Source organism: Oryzias latipes (assembly GCF_053564925.1).
Source record: "Oryzias latipes strain Hd-rR chromosome 1 unlocalized genomic scaffold, Olatipes_Hd-rR_3.1 chr1_Y".
In the NCBI taxonomy this organism is placed as follows: Eukaryota; Metazoa; Chordata; class Actinopteri; order Beloniformes; family Adrianichthyidae; genus Oryzias; species Oryzias latipes.
Genome location: NW_027616335.1, coordinates 3,562,578 through 3,577,886, shown reverse-complemented (window position 1 = coordinate 3,577,886; position 15,309 = coordinate 3,562,578). Strand labels below are relative to the sequence as shown.

Sequence of the window (15,309 nt, the reverse complement as noted above, 5' to 3'; positions counted from 1 at the left end):
TTAACTTGAACAAAACCTTTTATTTGAACTTTAACTGAAAAAGTAAAGGAACAAAACAACATAAAGGGTGTTTAAGAGGTGTCTTAACATTACTTAAGAACCATATTTGTATGTTTATTGTTGTTTGTCAATTGTTCAGTAAACTGCCGGCTTTTTCTTTTCCATTCTACCTTTTATATTGATTCTTGGCTCTTTTATTCAATACACACCACTCCGTGCGAACCTATATCTGGTCCAGTAGCTTGACTACCTCTGCCTAATAGCATAGGTGCTACAAGTACTTGGCGAGCCAGCCAGGAGTGGTTCGTATATAATTTTCAGAGCTCAAATTTGACTAAGAACTGAACAAAAAAATGGAAGCCGTGCAACGAAGTAATGTTAAGATGCCAAACTCACTTCTTATTACTGGTTTAACTGACACTGAATCTGATGAAGAGCTTTTTGACTTCCTCAAACAATATGGGTCCATTCAGACAATGGTACCTGTAGATCCCCCGTGTCCAGAAAAGGGCAAGCAGTCCTTTCTTGAGTACGCGTCCAGTGCACCAGTGCAGGCATTATCTAGCTTACTGCCATACAGATTCTCACCCAAGAACAAACCTGACATACTTTACCTTGTCGAGGCATTAAGCTCAGTTTACAGCCCCGTAGTTAGCAAGGCAGCTACTCAGACTTACCTGACTGAACTGAGAGACATTGCAAGACTGACAGGTAAAGACTTTGCAGACTTACTGAGAGACGAACTTTCCTCTATAAGCCAAGTAGTTAACCCTGACGAAAATGACTCAGGTGACCGCCAGGACTCACCCCAAGTCCCTGACACGAATGCTCCTCTCAGTCCTCTGCAAGAGAACCCACCAACTCTTGAACCAGTCCACCCACTGATCCAAGCTCCAGTTGAGAATCTCCCACAAGTGCAGGTCAATGTTAAGACACCCACTCTCAAACCTTCTGAAGTAAACCCACCAGAGCTTCAGAAAGTAATAGTGGAACATGTGCTGAGAACTGAAGACTTCAATGCTCAGATGAACACTCCTTTCAGATTGAGACCCTTTTCAGGGCGCTGTCCCCACCCAAACAACGAAGTCGACTATGAGAGCTGGCGCTCGAGTGTGGAACTCCTTTTAAAAGACCCCAGACAGCCTGATTCATGCAAGTCCAGGAGGCTCTACGAAAGTCTCTCTTCACCTGCTGTCGATCTGGTAAAGCACATACCTACCGAGTCACCTCCTTCCACCTACTTGAAAATACTCGACTCTGCCTTCGGTACGGTTGAAGATGGAGACGACCTCTTTGCCAAATACTTGAACACTGTGCAGAATAATGGTGAGGCACCATCGTCTTACCTCCAGCGTCTTCAAGTCATGCTGAACACCACGTTCATAAGAGGTGGTGTTCCTGCTGGTGAACTGGACAAGCAGAAAAGGCAAATTCCACCTAACTTTTCCGAACTTCTTCTCATGCTCCGGACTGCTGAGAAACAGCATGAATTGAATACAACAAAACCAAAAGTGTTTTCCAACTACCAAGGCGCTCAGTCCCAAAGTCCAGAGCGAGATACATCAAAAACTGTTGACCCCCTTTGTGAAATACAAGACCTCAAGAAGCAGATCGCCAATCTGCAGTCCCATCTTGCATCTCTAAAGAACAAAAAAGACTCAAACAGTAAAGTAAAGTCAAAATCCACAAACTCGACCAAGACAAAAGTCCCCCCTGAAAGCCTTAAAACTCCAAAGCCACAGCCTTCAGAACAAAAATCAGAACCTCATCCAAGAAATCGTCCAAAGCCCTGGTACTGCTTCAGATGTGGGGAGGACGGGCACATCAAGCCCCAGTGTGAAAATGAGCCAAACTCTCCCCTAGTTGCTGAAAAAAAGAAACTCTTAAGAGATAAGCAGATAGCATGGGACAAAGTGAATGGACAAGAACCTACTTTTTTAAACTAAAGAGGGCTCCAGTTGTGGGACAAATTGGAGCTGAACCAAAGACAAAGAAAAAGAGAACTTCCACACACAAGCTGAAATGTCACTTTCTCTTCCAAAAGGTCTTGTTGGAGCACTGCCCAACAAGACTGCCCAAGTAGCCATTGACGATCAAATGTGCAGCTGTCAATTTTTTTTTTCAAATTCAACGACAAACGAACAACAAAGATTTTTTTCTTTACATTTTTTTCCGGTTTCAACAACAAAGTTTTTTTTTTTTGTTTTTTCAAAAATAAAAATTTTAATTTCAACAACAAAAGTTTGTTTTTTCAAAACTTTTTTTTTTTTCAAATTCAACAACAAAGATTTTTTTTTCCAATTTTTTTTTTTTCAACTTTAACGACAAACAAAGATTTGTTTTTCAAATGTTTTTTTTCAAATTCAACAACAAACAAACAACAAAGATTTTTTTCTTAACATTTTTTTCCGGTTTCAATAACAAAGATTTGTTTTGTTTTTTCAAAACAATTTTTTTTTCAAATTCAACAACAAACGAACAACAAAGATTTTTTTCTTTACATTTTTTTCCGGTTTCAACAACAATTTTTTTTTCGTTTTTTCAAAAATAAAAATTTTAATTTCAACAAAAAAAGTTTGTTTTTTCAAAACATTTTTTTTTTCAAATTCAACAACAAAGATTTTTTTTGTCCAATTTTTTTCTTAAAGCGGGCTGTGTATTCAAATCGGCGGCGCCTCTCCTTGTTGCTTGTGGCTAAGGCCAGGAGCCTTCGAAGGAGAGCCTGACGACAGAATAAAAAACAAATGACTTCACAAGGAAAAACTGGAAACAATCTGCGTGTATAAAATTGTTTAAATAAGAAAATGACTAGAATTTTTTTGGGGCTTCACACAAAGCATTTCCATTGTATTGATTTCTATCATTCAATTCAAACTTACAGGAAAAAAGTTTCCAATGAGATTATGTTTCCATTATCATTCATAATATGTAATAATGACCAAATACCATTATCGATCTAATTTTTGTAAAAATGTTGATTTGTTCCTACATAAATTATACCGGCAGCTCCATATGGGAGTGTTATGTGGACTAAAGTTATGTTTGAATATGAGTTTGCCGTACAGTAACACCTGCTGATGAGAAGTAGAAAGTTTAATAGGAAGTTTTCTGTAATCAAAATCACATTTTAAAAGGAACTCAGTGGCCCCTAGATGAGAGAAAATGTTGGAACAAATAAGAAACCAAATATTTCTTTCATTTTGCAGAAAGACCTAAGTCAGTTTATCTTAATCATACCATCCAAACTTTCAAAGACTATTAAGTCCACCTTCACTGTAATCCTGAATTATTGTTCCTTTTTTAATATAATGAGTTTTGTTTTTCCAGATGAAGTTAAAATTGGCCTGGTTTATCGCTTCCCTTGCAGATTTAGGAATTGGGAGTAGAACTGTGACTGTGTCTGCGCGTTGCGTCTTGTGTAGGACTAGGAGAAAGAAGCGCGCACACGTGTGTTGGGGGGTGCGTGTTGATTCTTCTGCCCTCTGGCTGCATGTGAGGCTTCGCCTGTGCTCTCTGGTACAGACATCTTCCCAGAATATTAGATATTGCCCAGTAATAAACAGACTGCAGACACTTTGTCACCTCTCCGGTAGTCGTGAAGCCTGACACCCATGAAGAACGCGGGGCAGGAGGCTCCGCCGTTGTTTATTCAAACACGTAACTTTGCTGCAAACAAAATAGTTCCCAACAAGAAAATGAAGTGATATTCACGCAAATCTAACAGCGCGCGTTCATGTTTGGTGTTACAGAGTGACTGAGAACAGTAATGCCCCCCCCCAACACAAAATCCTCCGTTGGGCGGCCGTGTCGCGCACTCAAGAATGCACGCAGCTTGTAATGGAAATGAATACAATGGAAATGAATAATTAGAACGCAGCAAATATGTCGTATTTCCTCGCAAGACACAAACTTATGTAGGATGAGGACATGTGTGTTTCTGAAACAGCGCACGTGCCGCGTGCTTCTCTGAGACAGTGACAGCCGCGGGCGCGCGCAGGCGGGTGCGACGAGGAGAGAAGAAGAGTGATAAAAGGTTTCCCATATAGAAACTATGGAAGCGATTATGTAGCATATATAAAAAGCAAAGTCAAAACCAGAAATGCTTTATAATTTTCAAAATGAAGCTGCATTTTTTGACTCAAAAATAAAATGAAAAAGCAATATTTCAAAATGCTTTTTCATTTCTTTCCTCAACACAGCTTATTCTGTCACTTAATTAAAATTAAAATGAAAATGGTATTTGACATTTCATTTTCAAGACGTTCTCTGGTAAATGTGTAGCATAATTCATTGGACCTCATTTTGATGACCTCATCACCGCGTTGATGCGGTTATCGTCACAGCCCTAGATCTAACATAACTTTTTTTAAGCAAAAAATGACAAATGTTTCTATTTGTACATAAACTCAATTAAAAAGGTGTTCAAATCAGAAATATACATTTCTAATTATTACTGAAACGTCCACATGCAAATTTGTTTTTTAAAAATGAGACAAAAATGTGTTTTTGAGTAAATAATAGGAATTCGTTGATTTGAAAAACCTAGTTTTTCTATTTTTTTCAAATGTGTAATAATTACTGGTGATGGTTTTCTCATGCGTTTATTAATAAATTGTATGAGTATTTGGCAAAAACCTTAAGTTGGTTTCAGGCTTGAAGTATCCAGTAGAAACAAGAAAATCTATCGTTTTTTGACTTAAATAAAATGTTGATTTCTTTAAATGAGCTAATAATATCATAAAAGAGAACAAAAACTGTAGGTCAATCTTTTCTTTGAATTATTATTTAATTATTTTCTATTTTGTTTTTGTTTTGTTTTTAGATTTCTTTTTTTTAATGCACATTTGATTGAAAAATAACATCACCGACTCATCTGTTCACACACAACAAGCAGGAGTCAAACTTACAATTTTAGTTGGAACCGTAAGTTCTCAGGAGGCGGCGCCTCTCCTCCTCGTTCCGCGCCAATGGGAGCAGCCTCCTCAGAAGAACCTGACGACAGAATAAAAAACAATATTTGACTTCACAAGGAAAAACTTCAGACAATCTGCGTGTATAAAATTGTTTAAATAAGAAAATGACGTGAAATTTTAAACGTTGGGCTTACACAAAGCATTTCTACATAGGTCAGTGTAATAGACGGGAAAAGTTTAATGATGAAAACTCTAAAAAGGCTAAAATGTGTCTGTTTTCATTTGAAATCAATTTTAAAAGAGTATTTGTAACTATAAATTGTACTTCTTTGAAAAAAAATCGTGGAGAAATGAGGTGTGTCGTATGTGAGAAAGATGACATGTTTTTGAGCAAACACTTTGAACTCACCCGATTTTCCCACGCGATTCTTTGGTCGCGCCTCGCCCGAAGTATGGCGGAGTGCCAGAATAGGGGCCTGGGGACAGGGTTGGGGGAAGGTTGGGGGTTATCTTCCTGGGGGGGTCGGGGTGGTGGTGGGGGATTTTGATTTTCCATTTCTTCGTTTATTCTGCAAAAATGCATGAAACGGTTAACGTTGAAGTATCTACAAGCTGAGTGGTTAGCTTACATTTTATTGTACAATGGGCAAAGAAAAAAAAACACTGAAAGCATATTTATCTAACAAACAATGTATCTAACTATAGTTTGTTTCCACACACAACAAATTGTAATATCAAGACAAATGTCTCACCTTGACGGGGTTCTCTTCTGTGATTTGCGTCCGTTAGTTTGAAAAGAAAACAAATATATTGTTAGCATTGTCGTTATTAATTGTAACTATGGATGTCACATCCAGCAAAATTATATCTATTGTAATGATCCGGCCGGACCGTCACTTTAGTGGGGTAGCGAAAGCCAACTGCTCATTTGGATGGCTTCGTTGGAGAGCTGTCCGTTCCCCATACACCGCACGACCCCGGACAGTCTCAAGCAGAATAAACAGGAGGAGAGACAATGTTAGCTTTTAAGCAACAAGCCGTAAGCAGTAATACCCCCCCAACACAAAATCCTCCGGCGGGCGGCCGTGTCGCCCACTCAAGAATGCACGCAGCTTGTAATGGAAATGAATACAATGGAAATGAATAATTAGAACACAGCAAATTTGTCGTATTTCCTTGCAAGACACAAACTTATGTAGAATGAGGACATGTGTGTTTCTGAAACAGCGCACGTGCCGCATGCTTCTGAGACAGTGACAGCCGCGGGCGCGCGCAGGCGGGTGCGACGAGGAGAGAAGAAGAGTGATAAAAGGTTTCCCATATAGAAACTATGGAAGCGATTATGTATCATATATAAAACGCAAAGTCAAAACCAGAAATGCTTTTTAATTTTCAAAATGAAGCTGCATTTTTTGACTCAAAAATTAAGTGAAAAAGCAATCCACCAAAATGCTTTTTCATTTCTTTCCTCAACACAGCTTCTGTCACTTAATTAAATTGAAAATGGTATTTGACATTTCATTTTAAAAAAGGTCCATGGTAAATGTGTACCAAAATTCATTTAGAAATGTCTAATTTGACAGTTAAAATGGACCTCATTTTGATGACCTCATCACCGCGGTGATGCGGTTATCGTCACAGCCCTAGATCTAACATAACTTTTTTAAGCAAAAAATGACAAATGTTTCTATTCAAAAAAATGAAAAATGTTTCTATTTGTACATAAACTCAATTAAAAAGGTGTTCAAATCAGAAGTATACATTTCTAATTATTACTGAAACGTCCACATGCATATTTGTTTTTTAAAAATGAGACAAAAATGTGTTTTTGAGTAAATAATAGGAATTCGTTGATTTGAAAAGCCTAGTTTTTCTATTTTTTTCAAATGTGTAATAATTACTGGTGATGGTTTTCTCATGCGTTTATTAATAAACTTACCATTTTAGTTAGGACCGTAAATTCTCAGGAGGCGGCGCCTCTCCTCATTTCTCGCTAAAGGTAACAGCCTCCTTAACAGAAACTGACGACAGAATAAAAAACAATATTTGACTTCACAAGGAAAAACTTCAGACAATCTGCGTGTATCTTCTTCCACTTTCGGCTTCTCCCATCAGGGGTCGCCACAGCGAACAAGTCGCATGGTAAATTTGGCAATGTTTTACGCCGGATGCCCTTCCTGACGCAACCTTCTCAAGCCGGGCTTGGAACCGGCAGAGGTAGAGAAGGGAACAGGGAGCAGCCCAGAGTCGAACCCGGGTTTCACGGACGGAAGGCGCCGCAAACCAGCACGAGCTAAACTGGCTCCCTAATCTGCGTGTATAAAATTGTTTAAATAAGAAAATGACGTGAAATTTTAAACGTTGGGCCTACACAAAGCATTTCTACATAGGTCAGTGTAATAGACGGGAAAAGTTTAATGATGAAAACTCTAAAAAGGCTAAAATGTGTCTGTTTTCATTTGAAATCAATTTTAAAAGAGTATTTGTAACTATAAATTGTACTTCTTTGAAAAAAAATCGTGGAGAAATGAGGTGTGTCGTATGTGAGAATCGTACCTGATTCTCCCAATTGACTCTACGGGCCTCCTTTGCTCTGGCATTTGCTGTGTGCCAGACCAATTGTCCGGGCCCACGATTTGCAGCAGGTTGGGGGTTCCTCTGCCGTGGTTGGGGGTTGTTTTGCTGGGGAGGGGGGGAGGGGGGGTTGTTTTCCTGGGGGGGGGGTTGCTGGGGGGGATTTTCATTGTCCATTTTTTTCTGTTAATTCGGCAAAAATACATGAAACGGTCAACGTTGAAGTACCTACAAGCTGAGTGGTTAGATTACATTTTATTGTACAATGGGCAAAGAAAAAAAACACTGAAAGCATATTTATCTAACAAACAATTTATCTAACTATAGTTTGTTTCCACACACAACAAATTGTAATAATAAAACAAATAGTACCTCACCTGGATGGTTTTCTTCTGTGATTTGCGTCCGTTAGTTTGAAAAGAAAACAAATCTATTGTTAGCATAGCATTGTGGTTATTAATTGTAACTATGGATGTCACATCCAGCAAAATTATATCTATCTATATTTATTAGGGGTGTAACAATAAGCTAAAAATCTCAATAATTTGGTTGGATTCACTTCAGAGTTCGGTTCCATACGGTTCGGTCGGTACGGGCCACGGCTGTTAACAAATCCGCTTGATATAGAAGTTACTATTTGTGAACCATAAATCTTAACTATTTCTATTTTCCATCTAACAATGGTGGAGAAATGAGGTGTGTCGTATGTGAGAAAGATGTGTTTTAAAGCAAACACTTTCAACTGACCTGATTGTCGCTGGCGATTCTGCGGTCCCGCGATTCACATCGGCGTGCCAGACCAGGGGCCTGGGCCCACGGCTGGGTGCAGGTTGGGGGTTCCTTGGGTGGGGTGGGGGTGGGGGATTTTGATTTTCCATTTCTTTGTTAATTCTGCAAAAATACATGAAACGGTTAACGTTGAAGTACCTACAAGCTGAGTGGTTAGCTTACATTTTATTGTACAATGGGCAAAGAAAAAAAACACTGAAAGCATATTTATCTAACAAACAATGTATCTAACTATAGTTTGTTTCCACACACAACAAATTGTAATATCAAGACAAATGTCTCACCTTGACGGGGTTCTCTTCTGTGATTTGCGTCCGTTAGTTTGAAAAGAAAACAAATATATTGTTAGCATTGTCGTTATTAATTGTAACTATGGATGTCACATCCAGCAAAATTATATCTATTTTAATGATCCGGCCGGACCGTCACTTTAGTGGGGTAGCGAAAGCCAACTGCTCATTTGGATGGCTTCGTTGGAGAGCTGTCCGTTCCCCATACACCGCACGACCCCGGACAGTCTCAAGCAGAATAAACAGGAGGAGAGACAATGTTAGCTTTTAAGCAACAAGCCGTAAGCAGTAATACCCCCCCAACACAAAATCCTCCGGCGGGCGGCCGTGTCGCGCACTCAAGAATGCACGCAGCTTGTAATGGAAATGAATACAATGGAAATGAATAATTAGAACGCAGCAAATTTGTCGTATTTCCTTGCAAGACACAAACTTATGTAGAATGAGGACATGTGTGTTTCTGAAACAGCGCACGTGCCGCATGCTTCTGAGACAGTGACAGCCGCGGGCGCGCGCAGGCGGGTGCGACGAGGAGAGAAGAAGAGTGATAAAAGGTTTCCCATATAGAAACTATGGAAGCGATTATGTATCATATATAAAACACAAAGTCAAAACCAGAAATGCTTTTTAATTTTCAAAATGAAGCTGCATTTTTTGACTCAAAAATTAAGTGAAAAAGCAATCCACCAAAATGCTTTTTCATTTCTTTCCTCAACACAGCTTCAGTCACTTAATTAAATTGAAAATGGTATTTGACATTTCATTTTAAAAAAGGTCCATGGTAAATGTGTACCAAAATTCATTTAGAAATGTCTAATTTGACAGTTAAAATGGACCTCATTTTGATGACCTCATCACCGCGGTGATGCGGTTATCGTCACAGCCCTAGATCTAACATAACTTTTTTAAGCAAAAAATGACAAATGTTTCTATTCAAAAAAATGAAAAATGTTTCTATTTGTACATAAACTCAATTAAAAAGGTGTTCAAATCAGAAGTATACATTTCTAATTATTACTGAAACGTCCACATGCATATTTGTTTTTTAAAAATGAGACAAAAATGTGTTTTTGAGTAAATAATAGGAATTCGTTGATTTGAAAAGCCTAGTTTTTCTATTTTTTTCAAATGTGTAATAATTACTGGTGATGGTTTTCTCATGCGTTTATTAATAAACTTACCATTTTAGTTAGGACCGTAAATTCTCAGGAGGCGGCGCCTCTCCTCATTTCTCGCTAAAGGTAACAGCCTCCTTAACAGAAACTGACGACAGAATAAAAAACAATATTTGACTTCACAAGGAAAAACTTCAGACAATCTGCGTGTATAAAATTGTTTAAATAAGAAAATGACGTGAAATTTTAAACGTTGGGCCTACACAAAGCATTTCTACATAGGTCAGTGTAATAGACGGGAAAAGTTTAATGATGAAAACTCTAAAAAGGCTAAAATGTGTCTGTTTTCATTTGAAATCAATTTTAAAAGAGTATTTGTAACTATAAATTGTACTTCTTTGAAAAAAAATCGTGGAGAAATGAGGTGTGTCGTATGTGAGAATCGTACCTGATTCTCCCAATTGACTCTACGGGCCTCCTTTGCTCTGGCATTTGCTGTGTGCCAGACCAATTGTCCGGGCCCACGATTTGCAGCAGGTTGGGGGTTCCTCTGCCGTGGTTGGGGGTTGTTTTGCTGGGGAGGGGGGGAGGGGGGGTTGTTTTGCTGGGGGGGATTTTCATTGTCCATTTTTTTCTGTTAATTCGGCAAAAATACATGAAACGGTCAACGTTGAAGTACCTACAAGCTGAGTGGTTAGATTACATTTTATTGTACAATGGGCAAAGAAAAAAAACACTGAAAGCATATTTATCTAACAAACAATTTATCTAACTATAGTTTGTTTCCACACACAACAAATTGTAATAATAAAACAAATAGTACCTCACCTGGATGGTTTTCTTCTGTGATTTGCGTCCGTTAGTTTGAAAAGAAAACAAATCTATTGTTAGCATAGCATTGTGGTTATTAATTGTAACTATGGATGTCACATCCAGCAAAATTATATCTATCTATATTTATTAGGGGTGTAACAATAAGCTAAAAATCTCAATAATTTGGTTGGATTCACTTCAGAGTTCGGTTCCATACGGTTTGGTCGGTACGGGCCACGGCTGTTAACAAATCCGCTTGATATAGAAGTTACTATTTGTGAACCATAAATCTTAACTATTTCTATTTTCCATCTAACAATGGTGGAGAAATGAGGTGTGTCGTATGTGAGAAAGATGTGTTTTAGAGCAAACACTTTCAACTGACCTGATTGTCGCTGGCGATTCTGCGGTCCCGCGATTCACATCGGCGTGCCAGACCAGGGGCCTGGGCCCACGGCTGGGTGCAGGTTGGGGGTTCCTTGGGTGGGGTGGGGGTGGGGGATTTTGATTTTCCATTTCTTTGTTAATTCTGCAAAAATACATGAAACGGTTAACGTTGAAGTACCTACAAGCTGAGTGGTTAGCTTACATTTTATTGTACAATGGGCAAAGAAAAAAAACACTGAAAGCATATTTATCTAACAAACAATGTATCTAACTACAGTTTGTTTCCACACACAACAAATTGTAATATCAAGACAAATGTATCACCTTGACGGGGTTCTCTTCTGTGATTTGCGTCCGTTAGTTTGAAAAGAAAACAAATATATTGTTAGCTTTGTCGTTATTAATTGTAACTATGGATGTCACATCCAGCAAAATTATATCTGTTGTAGTGATCCGGCCGGACCGTCACTTTAGTGGGGTAGCGACAGCCAACTGCTCATTTGGATGGCTTCGTTGGAGAGCTGTCCGTGCCCCATACACCGCACGACCCCGGACAGTCATAAGCAGAATAAACAGGAGGAGCGACAATGTTAGCGTCTAAGCAACAAGCCTGTTTATTCCAGCACACATATGTTCCAAACAGCATGGAGGGTTACTTCAGCTTCCAGCCCTCTGACTCAAGGTTTCACCCTTAAGCTCCCCACTTCCCATTAGCCTTTGGGGCTGAAGGCAGCGCTAACCCCCGGGTCGCTACACTATCTATATTTATTAGGGGTGTAACAATCAGCTAAAAATCTCAATAATTTGGTTGGATTCAGAGTTCGGTTCCATACGGTTCGGTACAGGCCACGGCTGTTAACAAATCCGCTTGATAGAAGTTACTATTTGGGAACCATAAATCTTAACTATTTCTATTTTCCATCTAACAATCTAAGCATAGTTTCCACACACAAAAAATTGTAATCAATGAAACAGAAAAATATAGCTCACCAACTGTATGCCTGGGATGTCAATCTGACTGAATCGTTTTTTCAGCCGTTGGTATTTTATATATAACTGACAAAATACCCGCGTGCCGTTGATTCGGAACATCCCATCTGCACGGACATGACTGCTTTGTAACTGTATCTGAAGGATTACAAATCCCGGGTAACATTTCAAATAGTTTAGTTGAAAATTATTACGGAAAACTAATTTGGAATTTGTTGCCCTCTAGTGATAAAAGTAATTAGTAACAGGAAGATTTGTTTTAACCCTTGTGCTATCTTAGATGACCTCACCCTTACATTGACCTGTTCTCCCTACCATGACAAAGGTGGATAAAGGTGGAAAGATTTCATGTAATTCATGGACACCAGTGAAGATCACAAATCATTGAAGAAAAAAGATTCAGCGCACTGTCCAGTGGGTCTAGAGGCCCAATCCCGATGGTAAAGTGATAGCACAAGGGTACCAAAAACAACTATTTTATTTTTAATTAAATCCAGCTTTCTAGTTTAGCATTACCTTGCCTTTTTTAAGTTCTTGCTGTTGGTTATGCAACAATTGTGATCAAATTAAAGATGTTTTACTTTTCTTGATAGTCAGAGCGCTTCTAGACACACCTGTCCACATTGGAGGTTATGAAAGAAGTCCGACGACCCTGGACTTCTTTTTTTAAACACTGCAGAAGAGAAGAAAATTAAAACATTTTTGCTATGGAACCGTCCTACATAAATGAATCTTCATAGATAAGCTGCAGTAGAGGTTTGCCCTGGAGGAAGACATTTATTTGAACTTCTTTTAAAAATAAAATACTGTTTATCAGGCCTGACCTTAGTAGATTAATATATTCTTGAATATACCGGTAGTCAGATTCAAGAAAGGCTCTTCAGAAGCATCATAGCTAGAACAAATGTCTTTTAATGGCGTTCTTCAAAACCTATTACTGGGCCCCCTTTGTATTCATCTACAAACTCATGTAGGTGCTTCAAGTAAGAACTGAAACATTAAACCAATAAAATATTATTTGTTTTATACATAACCCATTAAAAGAAGACTGGGGCTGGGGGTTAATTTAGACAAAAATGTTTTTACTAAATTAATCAAATCAGATGGAAAAATACCATTATAAAACATGAATGATGTATTAGACATTTTTTAAGTAATCCTTTGAAATACAAATAAAAAATGGAGAGAAAAAACAAACATAAGATGTTCTATTAGATGTATGAACTGCTTTGATAATCTTAAATCAAGATACAGTCAATATAAGTCTCACTTTGGATTTATTAAAATTTAATAAACAAATAATCCTCCATACGGCCCACATTTAGATTATTTTATTCATTTCAAGGTGGCTCGTAGATTGAAGCTGGATACCAGTACTGAACAAGAACGCTGCAAAAAGAATCCATTTCTCTGACTGGTGGATGTTTGCAGCATGTTGCAGAGCGGCTGGCCTGAGCTGTGAAGGGGGAACGCAACTCTATGCTTGGAATGCTGACGTCACTCCGACAACGAGGGCGGAGCAATCCAGGATGCAGAGGCGTGGCGTGTCGCAGGTAATCCTCACCGGCGCATCCGTCACTTTTCTAATCTGGGCTCATAAATTGGGCATCATGACGACCCCTCTGTGTTAAAATGAACACTTCTGCTCATTTACTTGATTTTATAATGAACAAAAAACATAATGAATAAAGTCGATGAGATGAAAGCACTGAAATTGCTAAACGGCACAGAAAGTGGAACTGTTGGCAAACTTTAACAGAAAAAACAAGTGCATGTAATGCGCCAAGACAAAGGAAAATGAAGACAGCGCGGCAGCTGGGAAAGAAACTGCTTCCATGTCTAGTGTTGAGTTTCTTCTGATGCGTTTCTGCAAAGTCTTTTCTCCCTCCATTCTTTGTTATTAATCATCTTCATCCTCCTCCTCGTCATCATCATCTGACGTCTGGTCCTTGGTGTCGAGGTCGTCTTCATCTTCCACCTGGAAGGAGAGAGCCAGAGTCTAACTACAGCAGAGACGACACAAAGCTGAGTGACATCTTTCACCAGCTGAAACAGCTCACTGAAAGTCAGAAGAAAACCGTCAATGCCGCTGCCGAACACTGACGCCGACCTAAAACCACCATGTGCCTTGCCCAAGGGCACTTCGACAGATGGGATGGCAGACCGGGAACTGAACCTGAGGCTCTCCAATCAACATACAAAACGTTTTCAGAAGAAATGATCCGAAGCGACGTTTAAGTTTGGTTTACTGCTTGAGTTAACCAGGAAGTCGACAGAAAAACCGCTGAGTGTGACTTTGTTTCAAGTGACAGATATCGTTATTGTATTTTAAAATCTTTGTGTTTTGCTGATTCTGATCTCCTGTTTTACATTAAGCTATAAATGTTGGTGATTAAATGCTTATTTGCATGAATAATAAAATTCATTTATTTTATTATTATTTGCATTTATTTTTATTATTATTACATTCTTTTTACTTTGTTTATTATTTTAACCAATATAATATATATATATATATATATAATATTATCTTATTAGTTTTATTCTTTCTTTGGGAAGCACTTTGAGATGCTATGAAGCATGAAAAGCGCTATATAAATAAAGTTGAAATAAAGTTGAATTAAATGTTAAAGGACATTTGTTTTAGGCTTATCCTGTTATATTAGTGCCTACACTATATTACCAAAATATTGGCTCAGCCATCCAAATGATCAGAATCAGTTATTAATCACTTTGTCCAGCCACAGGTGCATAAAATCAAACACTTTGGCATGCAGACTGTTTTTACAAACATCTGTGAAAGAATGGGCCGCTCTCAGGAGCTCTGTGTATTCCAGAGTGGAACTGTCATAGGACTCCACCTGTGCAACAAATCCCAGTGAGAAATTTTGGTGGAGGAGGAATTATGGTGTGGGCCTGTTTTTGCAGGACTACTTAGACTACTTTCCTTCCTCTTTATTGTTTTATGTCGGAACGGGACGTTTCATCTGGAGGAGGGGGCGTATGTGACAGTCTTTACTTCCGCATTGGTGTTTGGATGACAGGTTCATGACGTAAGGTGACAAGGGTGTGTGAATGAAAAGGAGAATAAAGGCTACACCCAAACACAATGAGTTATATCGCCAGAGGAGACCACGTGGCTCCTCATGGGAGGAGAGCACCGTCATCTTGGAGTTACTGCTGCAGTGCATGCATGGGAACATTGCTCCACCACCTTCAGCCAGGCTTCCCAAGTGGGCGTTTCTCCTCTAGCTCAGTGTTTTTCATCCTTTTTTGAGCCAAGGCACACTTTATCCTTGACAAAAATCCCTTGACACACCAGCATCCAAAAATTAAAAAAGGAGAAACTCTATGGTCTGTATTGATCTAATGTCCCTCCACAATCTCACTTGCATTTTTGTGATAATTGTGGCAGAAAAAACTGGAAGTTGCAGCTGT

The 15,309-nt window shown here is 38.8% G+C and overlaps 1 long non-coding RNA gene across 1 annotated transcript in view; it reads left to right on the top strand.

Annotated features, from left to right (window-relative positions):
• LOC144990470 (uncharacterized) overlaps positions 1-14,305 on the top strand; it is a 35,923-nt gene extending 21,618 nt beyond the window's left edge. Inside the window, exon 2 of the long non-coding RNA XR_013654462.1 lies at positions 11,564-14,305. This is a non-coding gene — a long non-coding RNA (uncharacterized LOC144990470). The remainder of the gene's footprint in view (positions 1-11,563) is intronic.
• The last annotated feature ends 1,004 nt before the right edge of the window (positions 14,306-15,309 follow it).